Source organism: Cyprinus carpio, chromosome B24 (genome assembly GCF_018340385.1).
Source record: "Cyprinus carpio isolate SPL01 chromosome B24, ASM1834038v1, whole genome shotgun sequence".
In the NCBI taxonomy this organism is placed as follows: domain Eukaryota; kingdom Metazoa; phylum Chordata; class Actinopteri; order Cypriniformes; family Cyprinidae; genus Cyprinus; species Cyprinus carpio.
In genome coordinates, this window is record NC_056620.1 from 6,790,608 (window position 1) to 6,817,993 (window position 27,386).

The following is a 27,386-nucleotide window of genomic DNA, read 5'->3' on the forward strand; positions in this document are numbered from 1 at the left end:
TGTAAGTTTGAAATTAGAATGCACTTTAGATGTTCTGTGTCATTTATACCAAACACAAATGTTGCTGGTTGCTAGTGTGTTTGCAGCACTACTATTATTTTTTTTTTATATATTTTATTTTTTATATTTTTCAGTTTAATTGATTTTTATTTATAAAATTGTATTTATTTTAAATTAAGTTTAAATAAATTAAATAAGTTTACATTTATGTTCCAACAAACTTGAAAAATTCTGCTTGATAAATGCTCTAAAACTTTTATGTAAATGATTGACTTCGGCAGCACATATCGGCCATCGGCTGATCCTGACCTCTAAATATCGGCATCGGCTATAGAAAAACCCATATCGGTTGATCTCTACTCCATATGCCTTGAGAACAGAACAATACTGAAAAAAGACAAAATATGATGATTCTGGTAAACAAAACTTAGTTCTTGAAATTAGTAGAGTCCTTGGTTATCATATAAGTCACTGCATGTGTTTATGCCCAATGTAGACCAAGAAGGCTGGACAAATGGCCGATTTCCACATCAAAAATAAAGTTGTGCCATAAGGGTGTGTTGTTACAAAATTTGAAAGGTCCTCCCATCAGACGTTCCACCCTTTTCCAGATCCTAATAGAATTGGCCAAATTTATATTTATAATTTTTATTTCCTGTGCCAGTAAATAAAATATCTTGGAGCCTATGTGGTTTAATCTTGTCAGCTTTGATTACTCTCCATGAAGCTTTAGATTTTGGATCAACACAAATATGAAGCGCCTTAAGTTGAAATGATAAATAATATAATTAAAAATTTGGCACAGCCAGTCCTCCTGAAAGTATAGGATGCTGCAATCTGGCAAGTTTTATTCTGGGTCATTTACCATTCCAGATAAACTGGGAAAGTATGGAATTGATCTCCTTAAAGTAACATGGAGGAGGGGAAAGCAGCAACATAGAAAAAATAAAATTTTGCCATGGTAACAAATTCATTTTGACGGTGGAAATTTTGCCTTGAAGAGAGACTTTAATATTATTCCTTATTTGAGTATCACTTCCGATCTTGACTAAAATATTATTTAAACTGTTTCTGGCAATTTTATGAATGTCTTTATATATGGTAATACCTAAATAAATGAAAGAATCTTTAATAGGAATGAATGAGGGGATAGGAGAGTTAACTTTAACATTGTTCATTTGCATTAAAGCAGATTTGGTCCAATTTATCTTGTTCTTTATCTTTAGTTGTTAATTAACATAGGATTTGTGGTTAGGGTTAGGGTTAGTGGTCATCCAAAGTTTTTATTGCACTGATGTATGCCTTAGACTCACTTTCCCTCAGCCTGAGGTCTCCGATTCTAAGTAATATATTTGCCTCACCCTATGTAAAATAAACTCTGCCTTTGATTTTGAAAGTAAGTCATATTCCTCTTTCAAGCAGGACAATCGTGTAGCTTGTTGATCAGAAACATTTTTTTTTATTGTAAATTGTTTTTGGGGAAGTCGTGGCCTAGTGGTTTAGAGAGTTTAACTCCTAACCCTAAGGTTGTGGGTTTGAGTCTTGGGCCATCAATACCACGACTGAGGTGCCCTTGAGCAAGGCACCGAACCCCCAACTGCTCCCTGGGCACCGCAGCATAAATGGCTGCCAACTGCTCCGGGCGTGTGTTCACGGTGTGTGTGTGTTCACTGTTGTGTGTGTGCACTTTGGATGGGTTAAATGCAGAGCACGAATTCTGAGTATGGGTCACCATACTTGACTGTATGTCACGTCACTTTCTCACTTAAGATTTTGATCTTATTTTTTAATTGTGTAAATTGGCGGGTTTTCGCTTTGGCAAGAGCAGAAAGAAAGAAAAAAAATCATTGTATTGCACATTTCGTCGTTTCCCACAATATTTGAGGGTCTACATCACAAGATATATTGATTTTGAGAAACTCCTTTATATGATCTTTTAGAGAATTAATGAATTTCTGATTGTTTATTAATGATGTGTTAAGACACCATCTAGGGGCCTTGGTTTTAATGTTGGAAAGGTGAACATTACATAACACTGCAGAGTGATCAGACAATAAAATTGGTAATATAGAGATGGAAGAGTTAGATGAAATTAGAGATGGGCTGAGAAATATGGAATCTATCCTAGAGAAAGTCTTATGTCTATTAGAAAAAAAGTGAAGTCCTTAGATATAGTATTCTGGATTCTCCAAAGATCGATTACATTAAGTTCCACAATAAATTTATTAAGTAACTTAGTTGTAGTATCAGGGTGAGATTTATCCAGTGCAGGATTTAAGACAGCATTAAAATCACCACCCATCACTAAATGGCAATCAGTCTGCTCAAGTAGTATATTTGAAATATTTGTGAAAAATGCCTCATTCGGGCATTAAATGGAGACCAGTGCTAACCTGTCATCATTGGTGAATGATGTATGTTCAATAGTTAAATGTAACCTCCTATCGACTAAGATAATCACCCCCTTAATTTTATTACGAGCACAAGAGAAGGCTGCCAGTTTGTAATACTTGTTTTGAAAACGTGCCACATTGCATTGTTTTAAATGTGTTTCTTGTATCAGGGCACAGGAAATCGATTTACAGTGCAAATATTCTAATATCTGGGTACGTTTAATAGGAGAATTTAGGCCATTTACATTCTGTGATAAGATATTCAGAACCTGCATTGTGTGCTCACAATGTCAAGATAATATCTACCTGAAGAGAAACAAAAGCAATGCCATACTGCCAGTGACATGCAAACGTTAGTATGTATCCTAGATACCAATCCACCTACAGTAGATGCATAATGCTTTTAAAAGAAAAGTGTAGGTCTGCATAAACAAAAGAAACAAATGTTGATGCGTGACCAGTCCACTTCAATGCAAAACATGTCCCCAAAAGGCCCACTAAGCCAAAAGCTTAGAGATCGAACCTGTTCTCCATTAGCCCCGAAAAATAGTCATAATAAATAAAAAATAAATTATTATTATTATTTACCAGTCAGCAGACCAGCATACAGGACAGGGGAAAGATTCCAAAAATAAATGAAAGGGATACTCCACCCCAAAATGAAAATTTTGTCATAAATCACTTACCCCCATGTCTTTCCAAACCCGTAAAAGCTCCGTTCGTCTTCGGAACACAATTTAAGATATTTTGGATGAAAACCTGGAGGCTTGAGATTGTCCCATAGACTGCCAAGTGTAAATAACAGTGTCAAGGTCCATAAAAGGTATTTAAGTCATCGTCAGAAAACTCCATCTGCCATCAGACATGCAATCTTGGTTATATGAAGCGACGGGAACAATTTTTGTAAGCGAAAAAAAACAAAAATAACAACTTTAATGGTCTCCTCTGTGTCTCTCCATATCACTGTATGCTGTGTATGCTCTTCTGTGTAATCCGTGCCACAAGGGTATGCTGTGTGTTTGAGACTGTCCCATAGATACACGTGGAAACAGCGCATCCTTGTGGCACGGATGACACAGAAGAGCATACACAGCATACGGTGATATGGAGAGACACAGAAGAGACCTCTTCTGTGTAATCCGTTGAATAAGGTTGTTATTTTTGTTTTCTTCGCTTACAAAAAGTGTTCCGGTCACTTCATATAACCCAGATTGCATGTCTGATGGCAGATGGAGTATTCTGACGACGACTTTCATACCTTTTATGGACCTTAACATTGTTATTTACTTGGCAGTCTATGGGACAGTCTCAAACCTCCAGGTTATCATCCAAAATATCTTAAATTGTGTTCCGAAGATGAACAAAGATTTTAAGGGTTTGGAACGACATGGGGGTAAGTGATTAACGACAACATTTTCATTTTGGGGTGGAGTATCCCTTTAACAAGTGTCCATGGCCACCTTGTTATTGTCCTCTTCAGGGCAGTTAGGATCACCACAGACCTCATCTCATTGAGCTGAAAGGATGGAGACGGTAGCCATTGCCTTCCCACTGCTTTGCAGCACTGCAGAATACGTCTTCTGTGACAGTGAAGTAACAAAATCCTCCGCCTTTTGAGGAGAGTTGAACATCATCTGGTCACCTTTGTGCCGTAGTTTAATTACCGCCAGATACGTGAGGAAGGGCTGGAGTGCTTTCATCTTCTTCAAGACTGGATTAAAACTCATTCTCTTGGTAGTTGTGGCTGGACTAAAGTCAAGAAAAAATAGTAGCGTGACATTGTCCTGCGTATATTTCCCCGCATATGCCTGCCGAGCACCTTTCAGAGCTGACTGTGGACTTCAGGAATTGACAGCAGCAGCCCTATACTCCTCTTATGATCAGCGGGACCCCTGTGGAGAGGGTGAGCAGCTTCAAGTAGCTTGGTGTAAACTAGAGCCCGACCGATATGGATTTTTGGGGGCCGATGCCGATGCCGATATTAACTCGAAAAGAGCCGATTTATAAGCCGATATTTTGATTTTGAAAATAAACTGGATATTAGACCCATTTCCTATAAACTAATACACTTACACAACATTCAATAGCAAAATATCTGCATGTTCTATGTATGTGGGATTATGTTAAAAAAGCCTTAGATTACAGTCTCAATGACTAAACAATTGCACATCAAAAGTATATATCTTTTAATGATCAAAAGAACACTGCATTAGAGGAATCTTTGCAGAAGTAGTCCCCACACTTTGCTGCTACAGCGTTCACCTTTTTCAGCCATCTGTAGGGCAGAAAGAGAGACAGAGAAAGAATAAGCATGTGTATTAATAATATCACCATGTATCATTACTCATGTCATCATTAGAATTATAATAATAATAAACAGGGATCTCCTACATAGGCAAAAATGAGAAATATAGAGAAATATATATATATTTTTTTTTTATTTGTCAAGCAATAGGTATTACCTATTGACTACTTATATTTAACTATATTATTACAACATTTTCCTGTTATGTCTGTAAAGCTGCTTTGAAACAATCTGTAAAAAAAGAAGAAAAAAAAGCGCTTGTTCAGCTCACATTTATTTACATGTCCCCTCTGGTTTAATAATTTCTGACGCACCTACTGTAGTTACTGTAACTACACTATATTTGCTCTCACAGACACATTCACAACGGACCCGTATATCTTCTCCTCTTCTCTTTGTGCAGTCTGAATCAAAACATCGTCATGCGCTGGCGAACGTAAAGTTAGCCTACTGTTACCGGAAGATTACGAAGTTGAATGGTTAACGTTAGTGTCATGAACACACCGCTGTCAATTCTGAGAAGAACCACCTTCAAACAAGTTAATAGCAAGCATTTAAGGGGCCTGCTAAAAAGGAAGCTATGTTAGCGTTAGAATAACGTAACAGTTGTTGTTTTTTCGAGGCACGCTGTACATAACTTCTAGTCATTGACTACACGCGCACCCCGCCACAGTTACGCGGTCATTATGTGGGAAACACTGCAGATATATTTAGAATAAGTTAAACGCTAACGTTATAGTTTGACCTCTTATTAACGTTCGCGCTCTTCCACTGATAAACATGGTATTAGCTTTGTGGCTAATCTAATACAGCAATGCATTAGCGGCTGTAAGTGATGGTACAGAATATTTAGAAGTGATAATGATAGGACCGTTAGCTAGAACTACCACACTGTTTTTATATACAGTGTATGAACTAAATCTACAATCATTTGACATGACGAACGACAGACTCACCGTCAAAAGAGTACATGGCTCGGCTGATAGCTTTCTTCTGTAGTGGATTTCTGGCGCTGTTGTCAACTGGGGAGTTGCAGAGCTCCCTCTGGTGGGCAAACTATGCAACACTCATAACATGAGTGAAGCATGAGACTGTTTCTCATGTTTCATCGGCCGTTATAAACGCCGATGCCGATTTAAATGCAATTAGCTCATATCGGCCGATAATATCGGCCGGCCGATATATCGGTCGGGCTCTAGTGTAAACATCTCCGAGGACCTGACCTGGACTATCCACATTCAAAAACAGGTTAATAAAGCCAGGCAAAGAAAGGAAATGCAGGGTCTCACCAGCAATCCTGAAAACTTTCTATTCAGGGGCCATAGAAAGTGTATTGACTCAGTGTATCTCAGTGTGGTATGGGAACAGCTCCAGACAAGACTGCAAAGCCCTGCAGAGAGTTGTGCGCTTAGCTGAGCACATCTCAGGGTCTGCTCTCCCCTCTCTGCAGGACATCTACCTCAAACGCTGCAAAAGCAGAGAAGTTAAAATCATCAAGGACTCCATCCACCCCAGTAACCATATTTTCACTTTGCTGCCATCTGGTAAGCGCTTCCGTAGCCTGATGGCAAAAACTGAGAGACTTAGGAGGAGTTTCTTCCCCCAGGCCGTCAGGCTCCTAAACTCAAAACCAGCCTCTTAACATCTTCATGTCTCCACTTAATATTCACTTTATCAGTAAGATATTCATCATTCTCTACCTCACATTGACATACTGGCAGTGTCAACCTGTTTGCACATTTGCCTCTTGTACATTCCTGTGTATCTTAATATTTAAGACTACAGTATAATGCACATATGCACATTGCCTCTTGTACATCCCTGGGTATCTTAATATTTAAGACTACAGTGTACTTTCATGCACATTATTTTCCATTCTATCTTTAATTCTACAGTATAATCTTTTTTTATATTTTATTCTTATATTTTTATTGTTTACTTTTATTTCATTCTTTCATAGCTATATTTATGTATATTTTCATCTGTGTTGTATTCTTTAATAATTGCACTGTCCATTGAGTGGACCTGACTCACATTTCACTGCTGGTTATATATGCTCTATATAAGTGTGTATGTGACGAATAAAAATCTTGAATCTTGAATCTTCAGGATCGCCGACCTGTCATGGCATCTTAGTACATGGAAAATGAGAGTATGCAGCAGATCAGAGTTTTTCCTTCCATCATACACACAAAGAAAATTATTATTATTTTAAATTATTGTCACTGGATCAGTAGGGTACTCTTGTAATAAAGTAGCTGTGGCTAGGACAGATTTTAAGTATCAATTCCACCTAAAAAGATGCAATCTAATCCTGTTTACTTGAAGCCTCCTCCTGAGCAGGTTTAAGTTTACTGACCTATTGCTATGACAGCAACTCTTTGAAGAACCAACCAATCCAAGATCAAGTGGAAACGTCAACAATCATATCCAGCTAACTGAGTTAATGACGTACGAAGAATGGTCCCCAGGAGTGTGATATTAGAGCAAAGCATCTTAAATCATCCTTAACAGATAAAAAGTATAGACAAAGAGAGCATCACTTTTCTCAGCGTACATTCAAACTATGTATTATTGTGAAAATATGACTGAGCTCAAAAATGAACGCTGTGTCAGATGCAGGTAATTACTCGCTCAGTCCATATCTCTTTTATAATACACTGCTTTTAATGCCATAATATAACTCATTGTTCCTTTATTACTAGTTTTAAAGTGATGTTTTTGGAATTAGTAAGGGAGGCTTGGGCTCAGCTGTAAAACAGTCAACTTCAGATTTTAATCATTGCGGAAGGAAGTAGGGCTTTTAAAGACATATCGTATATAAAGACATACTGTGTATATATATATATATATATATATATATATATATATATATATATATATATATATATATATATATATATATATATATATATATATATAGGTATATATAAAAACAAATGAACAGGTATGTGTGTGTGTGTGTGTGTGTGTGTGTGTGCGTGTGTGTGTGTGTGTGTTTGTGTACACACACAGCGGTGGCCAAAATTATTGCAACCAATATGCATAATCTACTCCGCAAATTCAGACCTGGGTTCAAGTGTATTTTCCTGGCTATGCTAAGGGTGTATTTATGCTGTTAATTATCTGTAATGCATCTAGCTGAATGACAGTATGAGAAAAAAATAGAATTATTATAAAAGGTAAAAACTTATTTTCCCTTATTGTTTAAGTCTTGTTTATTCATTTCTATCAGATACAGCCTGTTTAGTATTTCTATTGTTTCTCTCCATTGTAATTCACATGGCCTGCACAAGTTTCTGCAGAAATAGCAAAACAAACCCCAGGCAAAATGTGAAAGATTATCCCATACTATGTGCGTTACAGTGAAACACTATACTTTTTCACACTAAACGCTACTCCACCGGGTGCAATTGTAAAACAAGTTAAGCTATTGAATCTGCACTTTGTATATATGGGGAGAACTGTGTGTAGTAACAAGTGAGCCGGTGTTTTGGTAATTGTTTCAAATTACATTGTGTGCAATAACAGAGGAAAATCTATCCGCCACCTCTCCTGCAAAAGCCAATGTAAAAAGCACAGGATATCCCTCTGTCTTACTCCTCAGACACGCCAGCTCACTCAGATTAATAGGCAGAAACAGAAAAAGGCCTTTCTTTCACTCGCTCACTCTTGCCGAATCGCTGTCTTTGTGCTTCAATTCATTCTGTAAGTCAGCTCGGTGCTCAGAGCACCCATAATTCTCTCTGATAAAGCACTGGGTCTCTGTGGTTTCTCCACATGTGCATCTTATTGGATTACTGATGGCTTTCAAACCAATGTTTCTCATTTGCTGATTTGTTTTTTCAGTAACTAATAAGTTAGGAAGGATGAATATTTTATAGGGGCCATAAAATGCAATACAGCAAAAAGTCCATACAATTTGTAGTAAAAGCTGTTAGTTTCTATATGCCAAATATTGTTCTGAAAATGATGTGCATGCCAGCAGCTGTTTAACTGCACAAAAGGCTGCTGACTCACTTCTGCTCTGTTCCAAAACAGTCCTTAAAGCAATAAAGTCACAGACTGTATGCATCAAATGGTCATCAGTGAGTGAATTTAAGCAATCAGGTATTAGAGGCTTCACAATATTATACAGTATGTAGCATGGCATCCAGTGGCATAATGCTGTTATAAAATGAAACACATATGATGTGGCAATTCTACATACTCAGCAATGCAAACACAATGTCAACTTCAAGCCAAGCTATCAAAAAAAAAAAAAAAAAAACAGACACTACATTTTAGTTTAGTGTGCCGTGGTCCGAGGTTCAAATAGTTTTCACTAAACTTGACAGCCAGTGATCACCTTGCATTTTCCATACATTACAAATGAATTTAAAAATTAGGGCCCATATTCACAAAACATTTTATCTCACCACTAAGAGTTCTCCTAAATAGCAGTAAAAGATTTTAGCTAAGAGTTTTTTTCTTAAAACCTATTCACAACGCTGTTGAGACAAACTTTTACTAAGGAATAGACCGAAGTCTTAAGATAAAAGTAAGGGTGGGGTTTGACCTTGTTGCTATGCACACAGCGATTGGCTGATAGTCTCTGTTAGAGATTTATTCATAGAAATATTGTAGAGCGCAATATTATGTTGCCATATTCAAAAGGTTTTAAAAATAAAAATGTTAGTTGCCACATTTAAATAAAGATTTAAAAATGCAGGCTACAGTAACTGTCTATATATTCCGCTAATTGTCAGCCTCTTATATGTACTGTATGCTTCTCATAAACAATTAGTCAATATGCAGTAGGGCTGCCCTTGACTAAAGATTTTTCTGGTCGACTAGTAGTCATTCATTTTAAGCATTAGTCGACTATAAGTTTTTTTAATAAACCATATAAATCATAATAATGAGCTCAAGCGCACGCAAAAAAAGGCTCGCCACCGCGCACCGGCAAATATAAAAATTATGAATGTGTTTGGGAAAAACAGCAAGTGCAATGCATGAAAGGGTTACTCCACCGCAAAATGAAAATTTTGTCATTAATCACTTACCCCCATGTCGTTCCAAACCTGTAAAAGCTTCGTTCATCTTCTAAACACAATTTAAGATATTTTGGATGAAATGGGAGGCTTGAGATGGTCCCATAGACTGCCAAAGAAATAACAGTGTCAAGGTCCAGGAAAGTATGAAAAGCATCGTCAGAATAGTCCATCTGCCATCAGTGATTCAACCGTAACGTTATGAAGCGACGAGAATACTTTTTGTACACAAGGAAAACAAAAATAACGACTTTATTTATTAATTAATTTCATTTGTGTGTGTCTATATCAGCGTAGCGCCATTTTGGCAATTCTGAGCAGTACGCAGGCCGCGTACGCTCTTCTGTGTCAGCTGCGCTGATGCGCTGTTTGCTTTCAAACCAAAGCATAAATACACGTAAAAATGTATCCTTGTAGCGCGGCTGATACAGAAGAGCATGATTCCGCAGCTCCCTATACGCAGAGTATGCAGTTTGCGTAAGGGGCACCGTCCCAGTTGCTCAAAAAAAAAAAAAATAACAGGCGCCATTCCCCCATCTGCGCTTGCGAACGCTCGCCACCTCATGTTTGCGGCTAAATATTCAAAATTGATGGATGGACATCTATGCCCGGTTAAAAGACATCAGCAATCCGGCGCAGAGAAAAGACAACGGAAGAAAGTAAAAAATAAATAAATAAAAATGGCATAAAGTTGGCTTGACCTTGGACGTTCGATATTCACAAATTTAGGGACCATCTCTAATGTTACATGCGATGTTGGTATACACTTTTCTAATGTCAATAGCATTTGAGGAAAATGACTTGTAGTCATAAAACAACTGTAACTGTTCATCTAGGTGTCAACTATAATGCACACGTTTTACATATTTGATATTTATTAAAATAAACTGTCAATCATATGTAAATTATGCTACTTTTTCACAACCAAATGGGCTCAAACGCAAATTTGAAGCTCAGTAGCATCTGAGGAGAAAGACTTACAGTCATAAAAACAACTGTAATGTGTTCATTTAGGTGACAACTAGAATGCACCTCTTTTTTTTTTCACCACCAATGCATCTAATATTCTCTCTTACTTTCCAGGTTCCCTTACGAAAATTAGTCATAGTTTTAACAAGAATAACACCAAAAATCATAGTTTTTGTATCCATGGTAACTGCAAATTAACCATGGTTTTATTATTTCAAATAATAATTTACAAAGAAGTATTACTGTACTGTATTTTTGTTTGTTTGTTTGTTTTTCGTTTGTTGTTATAAAATAGACCTAAGCCTTCAATAGCCTTTAAAATTACTTAAAATGCATTATATAAAAAAACAACGAGGCAATAATGATTGGTTAATAACACTGTTAAAATACATAATGTAGGCTAAAATAAACAATTTATGTACATAACATGTTATTACAAATGTCTGCAAAGGGAGCCAAAGGGTAATTGCTTCTGTTACAGGACAATCAAATCCTTGTTTAGGCTATTGGCTAAACATTTAATTCAAATATTCACTTAATCTTTAATTTTTGTTATGGATGACACAGCCTCTATAATTTCTTCAACAAAAATCATGTGGACATCACAACCCTTACAAAAATAAACAATGGTTTTATCATAGTAAAACTACTTAATTTTCTTTTGCTTAATTTCTGAATGCTTGAGACTATAAAATAAATTTGAGTCATAATAAATTTATAGCCATAGGTAAATGTCGAAAGCTACAACTGTAATTTGTAAATAATACAGTTTATTCATTTATTTATTTACTTTTTTATTTAATTGAAGTTCTATTTTCAACCCCATAGTAGGTCTTTTATTTGTATTTATTTTTTCATCATATTTGAGGAAGGGGGCACAACAGTACAGTCCTGCTTAGGGCACCCATTTGGCCAGCAGTGGCCCTGCAGAAGAGCATACGCCGCCTGCGTACAGCTCAGAATTGCTAAAATGACGCTACGCTGATTTGGAGAGACACAGAGAAGAGGAATTGTTGAATAAAGTCATTATTTTTGTTTTCTTTGTGTACAAAAAGTATTCTCGTCGCTTCATAATGTTACGGTTAAATCACTGATGGCAGATGGACTATTCTGACGATGCTTTTCATACTTTCCTGGACCTTGACACAGTTATTTATTTGGCAGTGTATGGGACCGTCTCAAGCCTACCGGTTTTCATCCAAAATATCTTAAATTGTGTTTCGAAGACGAACAAAGCTTTTACGGGTTTAGAACGACATGGGGGTAAGTGAATGATGAAAAAATTTTCATTTTGGGATGGAGTATCCCTTTAATGTTTTAATAATTTATTGTTACACTAGTGCTTTCTGTTTTCGGTTTAAGAGATGAAGTTGGCAACACTGATTCGTCATCTCCGCAGTATGTGCCTGTATGCATGTTTCATACAGATTACATAATCTGAGAATATTTGTTTTCTGTTTTAATTGGTTCATTTTTCAGATATATTTCATGTCATGTCTGTAATAAGGCAAGCATACACAGAGTTTTGAAGTGATGCGCTCAAGTTCACAGAATCCAAGACGGCAGAAAGCGCATCCTGTTTGCTTGAATTATTTTACAAAAGCGCAACATTTTGTTGTTATTCTGAGTGCACATGAATAAACGTAGAGTCTTTACAGATACAAAAGATGCATTACTCTTATATGTATGACCAAAAATAATGAAGTATTTTAAGTGCAAATGATCGCACAAACATGTGACCTGTGCAATTTTTTCTAGGCTAACATTAGATTGAGCTGCCATGTAAAGTTGCTACTATATACATATTTCAGATGATAAGCCATAGTTGAGGTCAATGAATGTTAGGTGAGCATATGGATGTCCTACCCGATATACTATATTACCGCATAGACCAGCCTTTAATGATTTGTCCATCATGGATTGCGTGATTTCGCCAATTCATGTGGAATTTTTATTTATTAATTTATTTCTGCAACTAAGCGACTAATACAATTTTGGTAATATGAAAATAAATAGCCTTTTAATTAGCAGAGTAGAATAATCATGCCTGATAGTAAGACATGTAAACATGAAAGAAAACCAAACTGGACGAGAGAACAGCTATATATAAAAGGGGTCATATGATGCGATTTCAATTTTTCCTTTCTCTTTGGAGTGTTACAAGCTCTTGGTGCATAAAGAAGATCTGTGAAGTTGCAAAGACTAAAGTCTCAAATCCAAAGAGATATTCTTTATAAAAGCTAAAAGTCAACCACACCCCCCTAAAACGGCTTGTTCTAACACACCCCCACATCTCTACGTCACTATGTGGTAAGATTTGCATAACACGGCCCAGATGTTCAGCCTCTGGCCTTCACTCACTCAAGGCCACGGTGTGTCACGCTGTTTGATTGAGAAAGCGAAACTACTTTGTTTGGCCTTCCAAAAGAGGACTATAGAAATCATGTTTATATCACGTTTATAATGAGTTTTAATGTTTAGTCGCTCCAGCCGGACAAGGCATCACAATATGTTAAGGGGCGTAATATTTCCGTCACATGCTTGAGGTATTCGGCCAATCACAATGCACTGGATAGCTGGCCAATCACAGTACACCTCGTTTTTCAGACCGATGAGCTTTGTAAAAATCGACGCGTTTCAGAAGGCGGGGCGTAGAGGAGAAACAATAATGTACATTATGTGAAAAATAATGTTTTTTTTTATCTTAAACTGCATTTCATTACACCAAATACACAAAATAATGTTCTTTTTAGCAGCATCATATGACCCCTTTAAGTATATAATCAAAAATTTGGAGATGGGATAACCTCCAAACCAAAGCCGATACCTTTTTTAAAAGCTCATTATCGTCAAATGTTTATAAAATGTTTATATTCTGAGGTAGATTGCTGGCAACAGCCATTTTAGGATAGTTCAGATTTGGTCTTAGTGACTTTGGAGTCCTCTTCACTACTCCTAACATTTTACAGATTTAGGAACTAATTTTAGCACTAAGGCACTTTGTGAAAACTCTTAGAACAAAAATTTAGGAGTCCTAAATTTAGTACTGACACACCCATTATTTTTAACATTTTTTCCTAAATCGGCGAGTTATGAGCTACTTTTAACCTTAAGATGTTTTGTGAATACAGGCCCTGCTTTTGTACATAATAAGGACTATTTCAGTATATCGCTTTTTGTTGTTGTTATCTACAAAATCCACTTGGCTCGCACATCTGAGTTTCTGTCCTAACTAGTTTTTCTTTTATGAAAAGATCTCAGTACATGTCCTAAATCTCTAATTAGGCCTATAGCTGTATCCAGTTGTACCGATACCTTACCTTCATAAGCTTTGCTTTAACTATTGTTTTGTCGATCTAGCATACTCGTATTTACTCAGTTCTTTGGAATAATCATCTCTGATTGGCTAAACATGACTCAACTTCCAGTCCAATATTTATTACAGAATTCAAATAAATTTATTAGAAAAGGGGTTAAAATAGTACATAGTGGTTCTGATAAACTAAAGTAAATCTTATTGTGGCAAGTTTTAATACCATGTAGTTTACATGGTATGCTACTCCAAAGTGCTGAACTTTAGGGCAGCATGAAGTCAAAATTGTCTTTGGTCTTATTGTAAGTGATTCATGCATGCATTTACTTTATTATTATTATTATTAGAATTAGAATTATATTTTGACCTTGAAATCTCTAATCAAAATGTCATAACTACTGTAAGTCTTCTTCCAACTCACTTCTCTCCACCTACTAAGCCTCGCTGTGGTTATGTCAATCACATTCCATGATGCAGTTCAGTTGTCACTCACTAAATAAATAAATACATACATACTCATTACCCCAATGCTATCTCACGGCCACTTTGTACATATTTTGCAACTCCTTTTAAAAGTAATATTATTATTTTATTTGACTTTAACTTGAAAATGGTGTGTATTGAAATCATCCACATCCCCATGGAAGTTAAGAGGAAGAGATGATCGTGATCGGTTGACGTGCCGCTTGAACTGAGGCACTACAGTGATATGTCACGACACATTAAAGAGCTACAAAACTATATTTATTATTATAATTTCTTAAAAAAAAAAAAAAAAATGCACATTTGGAAAGCTCGGACATTTTTTTCATAACGCAACCTGCTCTGTCTTGTCTGTCTGCGCGTTTTCAGTTTCCTCTTGCTCCGCAATGCATTTGGGTCTTTGTGAAGGGTCAATAGTGTTTTTCTCTCAAAATTTGTACTTTGGATGTGCTCCTTTTTGTGAATGTTAGGGTGTATTTACACATTTTACTTACTATTTCTTTAGACAGAATCATCATTTCCATTCATTTTATGGGCATTGTAGCTTTGTCTCCATCAGGGACCAGGGTTGCCAGGTCTGCGAAACAAAATCAGCCCAAATGACCTTTCGCAAAGAGCTTGATTGACAGGTAATCTGACCAATCATAATGCCAAATCCTCCTTTTTGTCTGAGAGCTACATCCGGAAACTAACAATGAATCATTATTATTATTATTATTATTATTATTATTATTATTATTATTATTATTACCTATTAGATTGTGTTTTATTAAAGTCTGCACCTACCACAACCCTAAACAATAATGCAAAAACAGGAAGTATGTGTTGTACAGCGTGACAAAAAAAAATACACTGTATTGATACTGTATTGATATACTGTATTGCACATGCCCAGGAGCCACAACTGTATCCCAACCACAAATCAGACAGGAGAGTAGATTAATGTCAGTGGACTTAAACTTGAAAAGTGGAGTGTTCCGCCATTAAAATAAAATGCGTTCTGATGTTCATTCATGTTCATTTCGTGCTTTAAGTAAATATGAAAAGACGATCGGTTCAGATGCTGCTTTAACTAAAGCAATAACAGTGATATGTAATTAAAGAGCCACAAAACTGTATTTATTGTTTGAATTTCTTTAAAAATGACAAAATTTGAAAGCTGAGAGTCCTGAGACTGTGTTTCATACCAGAAGTAACCTGCTCTGTCTTGTCTGTCGGTGTGTTGTGAGTTTCCTCTTTGCTCTGCAATGTATTTTTCACTGCCTGAGAACATGATGTGTAGCGTGTGAGCGGCATTGTTTGTCAGAGATAGTAACAGTAACTAAGGAGGGCAGGTCTTTGCAAATGGTCAGTTGACCATTTGGCATAGAGCGTTCTTTAGAATTTTCCGTGTAAAGATAAGCCAGCATGTAAACTTAAGGTGAAGCTCATTTGATATATACCATATAAAGGTAGATACTCACAAAAACCTCCCCTGCTCATAGAAAAAAAAAAAACCTCTATTGCACATGCCCAGGATTTTGCCCTATTTTACTCATAAGATAAGATGGGGATATCACTGACCCTAAACTGCAAGTTCCCACTTTTTTAACTTTCTAAAGTGTCAAATTAAGTGTAAAAGACTAAAAGTCCAAAAACAACCGTGCCCTCAAGACTCATTCACTCCGCCAGCATCTCACAGCAATCATTTTCATACCACAGATTCTAAACATTATTGCAAACTGCCTAGACTGAATTAAATGCAGACACTCATATGAGGAGTTTTAATCAGCAAACTATTTATTCATTCAGAGAACAAATTTTTATTCATGAAGAATTTACAGAGGACTGGATCCTGGTGACTTTATAGCTGGCTATGATTTTGCTTGCTATATTATCACTACGTGTTTCTCGCTCAAGTGGCAATCTTTCCTCTTGCTCGTTCTCTCTCTTGCCTCCATGATTTCCATGATATGGTATCTAATTTGTAGGCATCAGGAAGCCACTATGAATACACGGAAGACTCTTGGAACTTCTGGGAGTGGAGGGATGTCTGCCTTCACAGTCATGAGCATGTTTTCAAATCTTATAACATTTTAAAACCTTTATTATTTCTCAACTTTACAGCTGTGCAGTAAAATTTAGTTAAAGAGTCACTTTTCATTCATGAAGAGGATATGAAAAAATGTGACTCCTGGTGGAAAACAAAGACTTTTAAGATAAAAATGACATGGAATTACCATTATTACCAAGAGATGGCAGCAGAGGATCACTCATTAGCTCAGCTGCCATTTCAACTCCTTAGTTTTTTCACATGTTTTCGATTTATTATAAAATGACTATTATAACAAATTTTTGTACTTTTACTGTAGTGAATAATAAAGTATATCAAGTACAACAAGTCACAAAATCTCTTGGCATTAAAATAAATAAATAAATAAATAAACCAAGACATCAATACCCTATTAGTGTCAGGGAGTCTCAGTCACCGTCCCCAAAGCTCACCAGATCCCAATCACCTGACTACTGATTTTCATCACCTGTCACAGCTCATCACACTCCCTATATCCTTGCACTCTCCCCGCAGTCACATTGTCTGGTCTACAGTTTGCTATGCTAAACGTACCTGATTACTTACCTGTTTGTACTTTCCTTGAAGTCACTCCGATGATCTGCTTCCAGTGTTTCCTCAGCTCCACTGCTCCTCCGCTCCTCCAGATTACCTGCAATACAAAGATAGCCATCATCATACAGCTAAGATCCCCGAAACCATTCCATTCCTGGATTACTCAACTTCAGACTGTTGCCTTGATTACTCCTGCCATTATCCTCAATAAACCTGCTGTTTTGTATCACTTATCTCTGCCTCTCTTGTGTGATTGTGACTATTAGGGTGAATTATTTAGATACTTATTTAATTTGTAGTTAACAATATAAGTTAAATATTAATGGCATAACAAATAAATAATGCATTACATATTTTGAAATATTTTTATATTTAATTTAATGACTACATCTTTCAAGTTTTTATCTTTAATTGTAAAAGCTGCTTAATATATTCAGCCAACACAGACTTGTTGCTGCTGATTTTTTATTTATTTTTATTATTATTATTCTGAATTTAGTCTGTATCACTTAATGCACAGCTCCATTTTTGACATCAGCTTATTAGGTGTTTTGTTCCATTATCACTGTCTATCGTGGCATGATTTAGTGATCTCCTCACTACATTTTTTACACTCACGTATGTTTATATACTGTTTATTCCTGAAACGGTAGGCTATACATGGTCATTTGGTCCTCTTAAACAAACAAAACTTCTTCAGACTGTGAATGGATTATGCAGAGAAACCAAGCAAAGGGCGCTCCCCTTACAGCACAGCTGATTTTGACAGTTGACCGGAAATGACTGAGCTGGCTTATCTAAACCCAGAGTGTAACCGTGCACATATCAAAAGGTGCATCCAAATCGCACACTTAAGCACTATTCTATGATGTTTTGTAGTTTAAATAGTGTGAGTAGTGTGCACACTGAAAATTTCAAAAAGAAAAAGTACATGATGCACTTAAATAACCACCCCCCCCCCCCCCCCCCCAAAAAAAAAAAAATTGTGTGGAATGTTGAACTCTTCATGCACTCAGTTGCAGCTTTAATTATGTTGTGAAGGGAAAGGGGGGGTGGACTATCAGACTTTGATTAATAACATTATAAAACTCGTATACTACTTGGTTGAATAGGCCTACATAGTGCATAAGTACATAGTGTATAGTAAATAATTTGGGACACAGTTAAAGACTATAGAATACCCAAGACGTGTCACTTGTACAGTTTTGAATTGGAAAAAAAATGCAACACTTAATATGCTCTATCAAAGGAAACCCCGCCTTCTGAGTAAAAGAGCAAATTGCTAATCTATAAAGTCATTGCATCACTGCAGCTGCAATTGCTATAGAAACAGTCAGCATTCTAAGACGTGCACTTAAGACTGCGCATACACAGAGGCTGGTCTAGTCTGAAAAATGTGCTTTTTTCAATGCTATTTGAGCAAAAGGAACAACATTTATAAGACATTTGTTGTTACATTTCTTTGGTGATTTCAAATATAAATTTTAGTTGTAAGCTTTGCAAACAGTTTTGGAGAATTTAATGTTTCCCAATTCAAATAGATAGGAGTTGCTCTTGCATCCCTGAGAGGCTTTTCAAACATGGCCCGCAAGTGAAATGACTTGCCTTAAAGCTGCTATGCTTCTATACATAACAAAGCTGGCTGTGGCTAGAGGGGCTACAGCTATGGCCGGAAAGTAACAATAAATTAAATTAGCTAGATATTAGATTGTGTTTTATTAACGTCTACACCTACCCCAATATATATAGTAATAGTATAATATATAGTATAGTAATTGTTGTTTAGTGTGACAAAAATGACAAAATATTGATGTGCACATGCCCAGTAAGCCCTGGTGGCTGTAGCTATACCCCTTCCTTAACCAGCAAACCCAGAGAAACAATTATAAATTAAGCAGGTGTAGAGATTAGTTTATTTCAAAATGCTTTAAATAACATATTTCTGCTTCAAAATGACCAAAATCTACATTAGAAGCACTCAAGCCCTCAAAATTATTTGGGCTATTGAACGAAGAGTCATCAGAGTTGACTAGATTATTAACACCAATCTACTATATTTAATGTAACAAGATTAAATTATGGTGCAATAAATGTATTACAGTAGTATTTATGTAAACATGCACAGTCATCAACATTCAGTATGCACAACAATGATTACAATAAATAATTTTTCATAATAAGATAAGACTTTAAAAATTACAAAACATATTGCTAATGTTGACATCAACAACAACAATAGCAGCAAATAACCAGAGAATAAAACAAAGGAAATGTATCATTTATTCACGTCGCAGTGAACTCTGCGAATAAGTAAAGTATTTGTGGATTATAATAAGTAAGGAGTACTCACAATAAAGGACAAAAAGGTCAAATAGATTATAGACAACAAGGGCATGGAGAAAGTGTACTCTCTACAGTGCTGCACAGTTACACCTAAAATATTCTGCTCTTTCAATACCAAACAGAGCACAATACAGATCAAAGTAGCATATTTCTGGCATTTCACTGCAGACAAAACAGCATTTCAATATAGGAAATACAGTATATGTTGAGACATTATGACACTGGGGTCAATAACACACAAAGACACACACTTCTTACATCACTTACCTCAGTTAGGTATGAAACACTGGAATGTCATTATGGGATGTTAATGTGCTGTTATGCCAGTAAAACAGCGCATTCATTCAGTCTGTTATGCCAGTAAAACAGCGCATTCATTCAGTAAACGAAAAGTTTTTGTTTGTTTGTTTGTTTGTTTTTGCTTGCAGTGGTTAAAAAGTAATACAAAGTTGATTAAAAAAAAAAAAAAAAACATTCCGGGTCACACTGACATGCATTGCTGATTCTCTTAGAGTTGTCATGTGAGGCGTCCATTACTATGGTGACAGTGACGTATCCTGGAGTTCACCGAACTACGGTTCACTCGCACAATGGTGAAGGCTTACCTCATGCATATTAATTGATGCTGACGTTGCTTGGTAACTTTGCTGGAGTGTCCAGTCACGTAATCTAATTAATATTTATGAGCCCACCCTTCACTGTAGTAGGGCTGGTTAATTTATAACAATTCTGTATTGTGTGTGTAAATTTTCCCTCATGACATACATTTATAATGTGTCTGTACACAATGATCTTTGAAGGAAAATGTTGTGTTTGTCAGTTTGGCTGATGAGTTGAGAGGTGCGTGTAGCAGATGGCCTATCCGGTCTATTCTAAATGATCTTTCATTATTGATGGAGATCAGAAAGTGACTTTATGTGCAAAAGAGCCCTTTGTTACCTCTCTGCATCAATTATTGTAATGAGTTCCCATCTAAGGTGAGCTTTCATGCAGCTTTGTAAACATATATTATGTAGTATGACAATTTACACAAAAGTTCCTCATACATAATTTACAAACGTACTTCACACAAAGCCAATGAGAGGAGCCAAACATCTGCTGTGATGGATGATAGGTGCTACATGCAACACACTGCTCTCCTGTACATGACACACCACAGCATGGTAAATGTTTGGCCTAAGAACATACCCATTATGCACACACATGATAACAAGACCAGTCACAAGATACTTGTGAATTTTTTTTTTTTTTTTTTTTTTTTAAGACTTCTGAAAAGATGATGTGTGTAAATCTAATGATTGGATGTCACTTCAGTTAGGGCACTTTTGACTACTACTTGAAAAATGAAACTGTATTTTATCTATTTTAAAATGTGTTTGCATGTCCTAGAATAAATATCTGATTATGCCTGTTCGGGTGGGTTTTGGCTATAATGTGTCATAATCTATTATTTCATTAAATAATCCTGGGGGACGGAGTTCCAGTAATTGAAGTATCACCCGTATATGGCATAAGTCATTACAGTGTTAATAATATCAATGTACAAATCAATAACAATAATTGAAGTGCCTTCATATCTTAACTCAAATCATGGATTGATTGATGTTTTCCTCAAAGACATTTTCATTGACAGGATTTTATTAAACCACACTTCATCACATCTTCATGCTCTGACTAATTACTTAATATTATGATAAGCACATCAAACTGCCCATGATGTCTTTTTTTACAGATGCAGCAACTGCCACGCTGCTATTGTTCTACTTTACCGATTCATTATTGTAAAGTATGCCATTAGTGTCCATGTGCTTATTAGGCAGGTTGTTAGAGAATCTAAATAAGACATCTTGTGACGTGGCCAGCGTCTCTTCTCCATTACTCCAGTTGATTGTTCACATGATTATATATAGACCTGAATCCAGCTTCAGCTTATCCAATTAATTCCATGTGTAGGCATGAAAGAGGTTGATGATGTTATCTTACCTAATTAACCTGCGTAAAGCTCTGACTGGAGGACAGGCCTGATCATCCCTCATCTAAGTGTTCATTACTATCATTAGCGTAAGGGGACTAAACCTTGAGCTGCTAGGGCACCATTAATTTATATTGGGTCCTTTTTTACCTCACTTTGCAGTCGTTTGTCAAAACGGAGACCATATAGTACGTCTGGAGCTAAACCTGGCTGAAGAGTCTCCTGTTTATTTAATTGTTCTGTAATGAGAGGAGACCATACAGATCCAGTAAATGTAGAGGCTTGTAATTAAAAGGAAATAATATAAAACACATTTGTGTGACTCTTAAAATGTAATATTTTTTATTCATGTTGCTTTTTGTAAACCTTTCCAACCATTTTCAAGAAAACTTTTAATTCACTGACAAAATAGTGATCAAGTAAAAAGTCATCAAATATTTCCCATACCTTGAATATATCTGAGTGTACACCTATTAATCATTAATTCAAAAACAATATTATAAATAATAATAATAATAATAATAATAATAATAATAATAATTTTAAAGTTAAATTTAAACAATAAAACAGATTTACTTCACAGTCTTCAGCTGGTTACATCATATCTAGATATTTCAATTTTGCCCACCCCCCCCCCCAAAAAATATAAAAAAAAATTTTTATTTTACTGTAAATCTAAATATGCTGTAGAAATTGTATTCAAGCCATTGTCTGCAATGAATATGAATTGTAATATTAATGTAAATAAAATTTACTGTAATTAGTAGATCCAACTTCAAAAAAAAAAAAAAAAAACCTTCACTGACAAATAAACTGAGTTACTGAGCTTTAGTTTGGTTGTTTTGTGTGAACTTGTAAAGTAAGCAAGTTTCTCTCTGACATTAGACAGGCCTTTCTGTCAAAGCGGATCAACAAGCTGTTGGAGAGAAATGACTTTCCTCTGTTTTGTCAGCTTTTCAGTTTGTTAGGAGGCTTCAGCTTATTAATGCTGTGAAATGCAGGCGGATCAATAGCATTCATAGGGCAATGTGTCATTTGTTAATCGGGTATTGATGAGAATATCGACAGGAGGCTAATTAATCGTAGACCTCGAGTAGCCTTCCATGTGTTTTCTTAATTATGTTCTTCATCTTAGTCTCTACTCACACCAGATGAAGTTAGTAAGCAAAGTTCACTGTCCGCTGCTTTCAGCGCTTACAACACCTCACGTACTGCTGTTAGGAAAGAATAGAAATGCTGCAGTCTTTCACTGATGTGAATTTCCTGAGGTAGTACATTTACAGCTTCATTAATTGCCACAATTTCTAAGTTTGTGTGTTTTTTTTTTGTTTGTTTGCTTTGTTTTTTTTTTGTTTTTTTTTTGTTTTTTTGCTATGAGACAAGAGTATAATCTGAGCTGATAGTGGGTGTATTTAACTGTATTGTGCATCGTTTCAGGATGGGGCAGGTTGTCACATGCTAATATAATTATTAATTACATTTTTGTTGGTCATAACAATGGTTTTGTGTATAATGATTGTTTAACAGCTAAAAATAATACAAACCATATAGTTACAGGCTGGGTAATGTTGCACTTTTTTGTAATGTGTGTGTGTGTGTGTGTGTGTGTGTGTGTGTGTGTGTGTGTGTGTGTGTGTGTGTGTGTGTGTGTGTGTGTGTGTGTGTGTGTGTGTGTGTGTGTGTGTACGTGTGTGTGGAGTGGGGGTATAATTAAATTGACTTTCACAAATCTCTCTACACCAAGGAATATTCACTATAGACTAAAAAGTCCAACAACTAGCCCTTTTCACCCATATATACATGTGTGCATTTTCTTCTGATACACTTTGATTTGTTTTAATCAATTTAGTTGGTTCTTAATTGACTCATGTAACAAATGTTACCCTGTACCACAAAACCAGATTTATAAGGGTCAGTTTTTTTTATTTTTTTTTTATTATTATTATTATTATTTATTTATTTTTTATTCAGATATATCTGAAAGCTGAACAAATAAGCTTTCCATTGATGTATGATATAGAGAAAATCTCCTTTAAAGTTGCCCAAATGAGGTTCTTAGTAATGCATATTACTAATCAAAAATTACATTTTGATATATTTACGGTAGGATATTTACAAAATATATTCCTGGAGCATGATCTTTACTTAACATCCTATTTATTTTTGACATAAAAGAAAAATCAATAATTCTGACCCATAGAATGTATTGTTGGATACTGCTACAAATGTAGGCTTCCCGTGCAACTTATGACTGGTTTTGTGGTCCAGGGTCACAAATAAAAAACTGAGATAGGCGCTAACTGCTAATCTATGTGCCACAATTAGCCAAACCCATATGCTTACTGAGACTGCAATAGATTCAAGACTGAATCTGCTAAACAATTAAAACAGAGCTGCGTGAGGTCTGTGTGCATCTTCCTCATTATTAAATCTCAGACTGCAACAGTGAAAGTGCAGTCTTCAACCCGTCTGCATGTCTCTCACAATATTAGGCCACAGGAGCGTTCCGCGTCACACCCTGCTCTCGGGCTAAATAAGCGTGCACGCACACAGGCCGTTTGAAGTGAAAGTGTAGGGATCGATAGGCTGATGCATTAGCTCCCCATGCTGCCAGCACCAGGCTCCTGAAGGTCAGAGCCGCCAAGGGCAACACCAGGGGGCCACACCGATGTTTTTCCCCAAACTGCAGCATGGCAACAAACAAAAGCCCCTCAACTTTTGCCTGGTGGTTTGATTATTGTTTATAGATACAGTGAGGAAGGAAAGCATGGCCTGGAGGCAGCATAATTATTTACAGCTGAAAACTCATATCATTATCAGCATGCCTCTAATTGCCAGAAGTAATATCAATGTTAGTTGATTAAATGAGAGTTTTTCACTCTCTCTTCCTCTGTTAGATGCATAAAAATTGCTTTTTTTTTTTTTTTTACTTGGGCATATGGAGTAGCATTTCATCAGACTGCAGCTGTTCAATTAGCCTTTTTTTTTTCTTTTTTTTTTTTGTTTCAACTATAAACTGTGTTTAATTGATTTTTTTAAATTTTTTTTTTTACTTCAGTGCCTTTGGCCTGTGCGTTCAAGGTCACTCAAACAAAACAATACAGCAAAATAAAACCTCCTCTCTCCTTCCAATAATCCACCATTAAACACTGGTGCAAATGAATGCAAAGATAATCAAACCATGTTTCAGAGTCTGGCAGGACGAGTCTGGTGTGGGTTTGGGTGCGCGTGCAGTGGCGCTACAGGAGGTATTGCCTGATGCAAAATTTCAGTGATTGATTAAGTAAATGTTTGTTTGGCCTGCACCAGCCCCTTCCACCATCAAAATGTCACAATATTTTGTCATATATTTAAGCTTGTACTAAAGATGAAGCTATAAATAACACAGCTCATATCAGGGAAAAAATACATAAACCTGAAGGCTAATTTATTATTCATGTCTAGATTACTCAAAAGTGAAAGCTGCAGCACTACACTATGTTGAAATATATCAAATCTCGTATTTGTATGCATTTCAACTATGTCAGTTCAACTTCTGATGTAAACAGGGCATCATAGGGAATAAATGCATCGGTCCCAACACAAAACAATGGATTTGCAGGCCTCAGATGTCATTTGAGAATTTTTTTTTTTTTTTTTAAGCATCTGATGACACAGAAATTCATTTTTCATCACATGGTGAAAAACATCATTCATATTTTAGAAATATTTAATATTTTAGAATATGAAATATTTACTGGGCTTAGTGTTATTACTTTATTTTGAACTTGAAATGAAAACAATTGAAATAAAAATTTAAACGAACAAAAGTGAAACTAAACTAATGTACTTTTTATTTCTGTCCCGCACTGTGTCGGAGTGAATGACAGAGATGCAGATTAAAATAAACAGTCTTTAATGAATGAATACACACAAGGGGTAATACAAACCAGGAACGGGAGAAGACAAACATACATCACCATGTAGACCCAACAAGGACAGAACGCTCAGACTGGGACTTAAACACATGGGGTAGTGAGGACAATTAACACGACACACCTGAATCACATGAACACAATCAAACAAGGGAGACACTGGGTCACGGAGCACATGGGGAGGGACAACACAACAAAACAGGTCCATAATACTGACAATTCCCACAAAATCACTTTAATTTTAGTTTTTAAAATATGTATGTATAAACTGAAGCTAACAATGATAGTTTGATAACAAACTACTGTATAAGTATTGTATAGTACCTACATGTTAAGTGATGTGACATACAGCTCAGTACGTTGACCCATACTCAGAATCCGTGCTCTGCATTTAACCCATCCGAAGTGCACACACACAGCAGTGAACACAGACACACCGTGAACACACACCCATAGCAGTGGGCAGCCATTTATGCTCAGGGGCACCTCAGTCGTGGTATAGCCGGCCCGAGACTCAAACCCACAACCTTAGGGTTAGGAGTCAATCTCTCTAATCATTAGGCCATGACTTCCCCTTCCCCTTAAGAAATTGTGTATCTGTACTGTTACTACTTTAAGGTACCTCATCAACAGCTTAGTATCAGGGTTAAATGGGCATTTTGTACAGTATGTCAAGTCTTTTAATGTGTTTCACATGAGAAATGCTATTTATTATGAATACAGAATTGCTGTCTATGGAGTGGTCCAAAAGAATCACATCTGAAGCTCCATTTCACTTAGGATGCTTAGAAGTAGACAGTAGAGAGTGAGTGGGTTTTAGAGCACAGCTGATATCTGAGTGAAAACTACAGCTGTGATGTGTGTGATATTTACAGAGTGTTTTACAAACTGGATTGCTCAGAGGCTGTGTCTGCCATGATTTATTTAATATGCATGGTAAAGTGAGGAATAAGACTATTAGAGAATTTTCTGCTTTCTTTGAATGCGGCATGCCTGCTCACTGTGATAAAGAAAAGAGGAAAGATCGTGTGAACAAGCCTGGCATGAAAAAGCATCTCTAGTTTAGTGGTCGTATTGTGCATGAGACTGACATGATTGGCAAAAGGGCACCACAAATAATTGGAGAAACTGGCCTAAGGTCATCATTAGGAGTTGATCTTTAGAACATCAGGAGCTGCAGGGAGCTTTTAGAGAACATCTTGAGGTGCTTTTGGCATCACTTCCTGACAGGGGTTGTTTGTATTCTGATGACAGACCATGAATCTCTCTTTCATCACTGTGGACTAAAAAGCAAACAAATACAATTTATATCATCATTACTTACCCATGTTGTTACAAACCTGTATGGCTTGCTTTCTTCTACAGAACATTTAGAAAGATTTTTTTCCTTTTTTTTTTTTTGTCTAGTCAATGAGGTCCAAAGTTTCATGTTCCAAAAACGATTCAATGGCCAAGAGCGTGAATTGAAGCCACACTTCATCCATAACTAGCATGGTATAATCTTCTAAAATATTTTTTTTAGTGAGAGTGAGTACAATTCTGAAAGAATTTTCAGTTTTGGCTACCTAGAGTTTAAAAGTTACATAATATGCATAATGCTGTTTAAATATTTTGGTGGTTTAAAAAGTTTGAAAGTATGCAGGCATTGCTGTGAGGTTTCTAGGTGTTCAGGGTAGATGCATGTGCTAGGGTGTTTTTGGTAGTTGGTAGGGCCTTCCCACAGTACGCGGGCGCTAGTGTTATCTGACTGCTATAGGGTGATTTGGCTGGTTGCTAAAGGATGTGAACAATGTGAGCTTCTCTCCAAAGACAATTTAGAGACTAGCAAAATAAATAAATAGATAAATTAAAAAAGGGAAATGTGTGATACTACACTAAATATAACTTGGAGCATGGAAAGATAAATATATATATCATCTAGTATAATTTGCATTGTACTTCCACCAGTGAGGTTGAGTTGCATTCATACTAATCATGAACTGTACCCCACAGCACTTTCCAAGCAGACTTGGGTGTGGTTTGGTGGTGCATGTACAAGTTAGAATCCTACATTCAC

The 27,386-nt window shown here is 36.2% G+C and overlaps 1 protein-coding gene across 1 annotated transcript in view; it reads right to left on the reverse strand.

The window, feature by feature from the left end:
* The window catches only part of LOC109066497, a 107,541-nt gene extending 87,748 nt beyond the window's left edge, over positions 1–19,793 (reverse strand). The window contains exons 1-2 of the mRNA XM_042752059.1: positions 19,712–19,793; positions 17,114–17,198 (exon numbers count right to left, since the gene is read on the reverse strand). The gene's annotated coding sequence lies outside the window, so the exon portion shown is untranslated. The remainder of the gene's footprint in view (positions 1–17,113; positions 17,199–19,711) is intronic.
* Between the last annotated feature and the right edge of the window lie 7,593 nt (positions 19,794–27,386).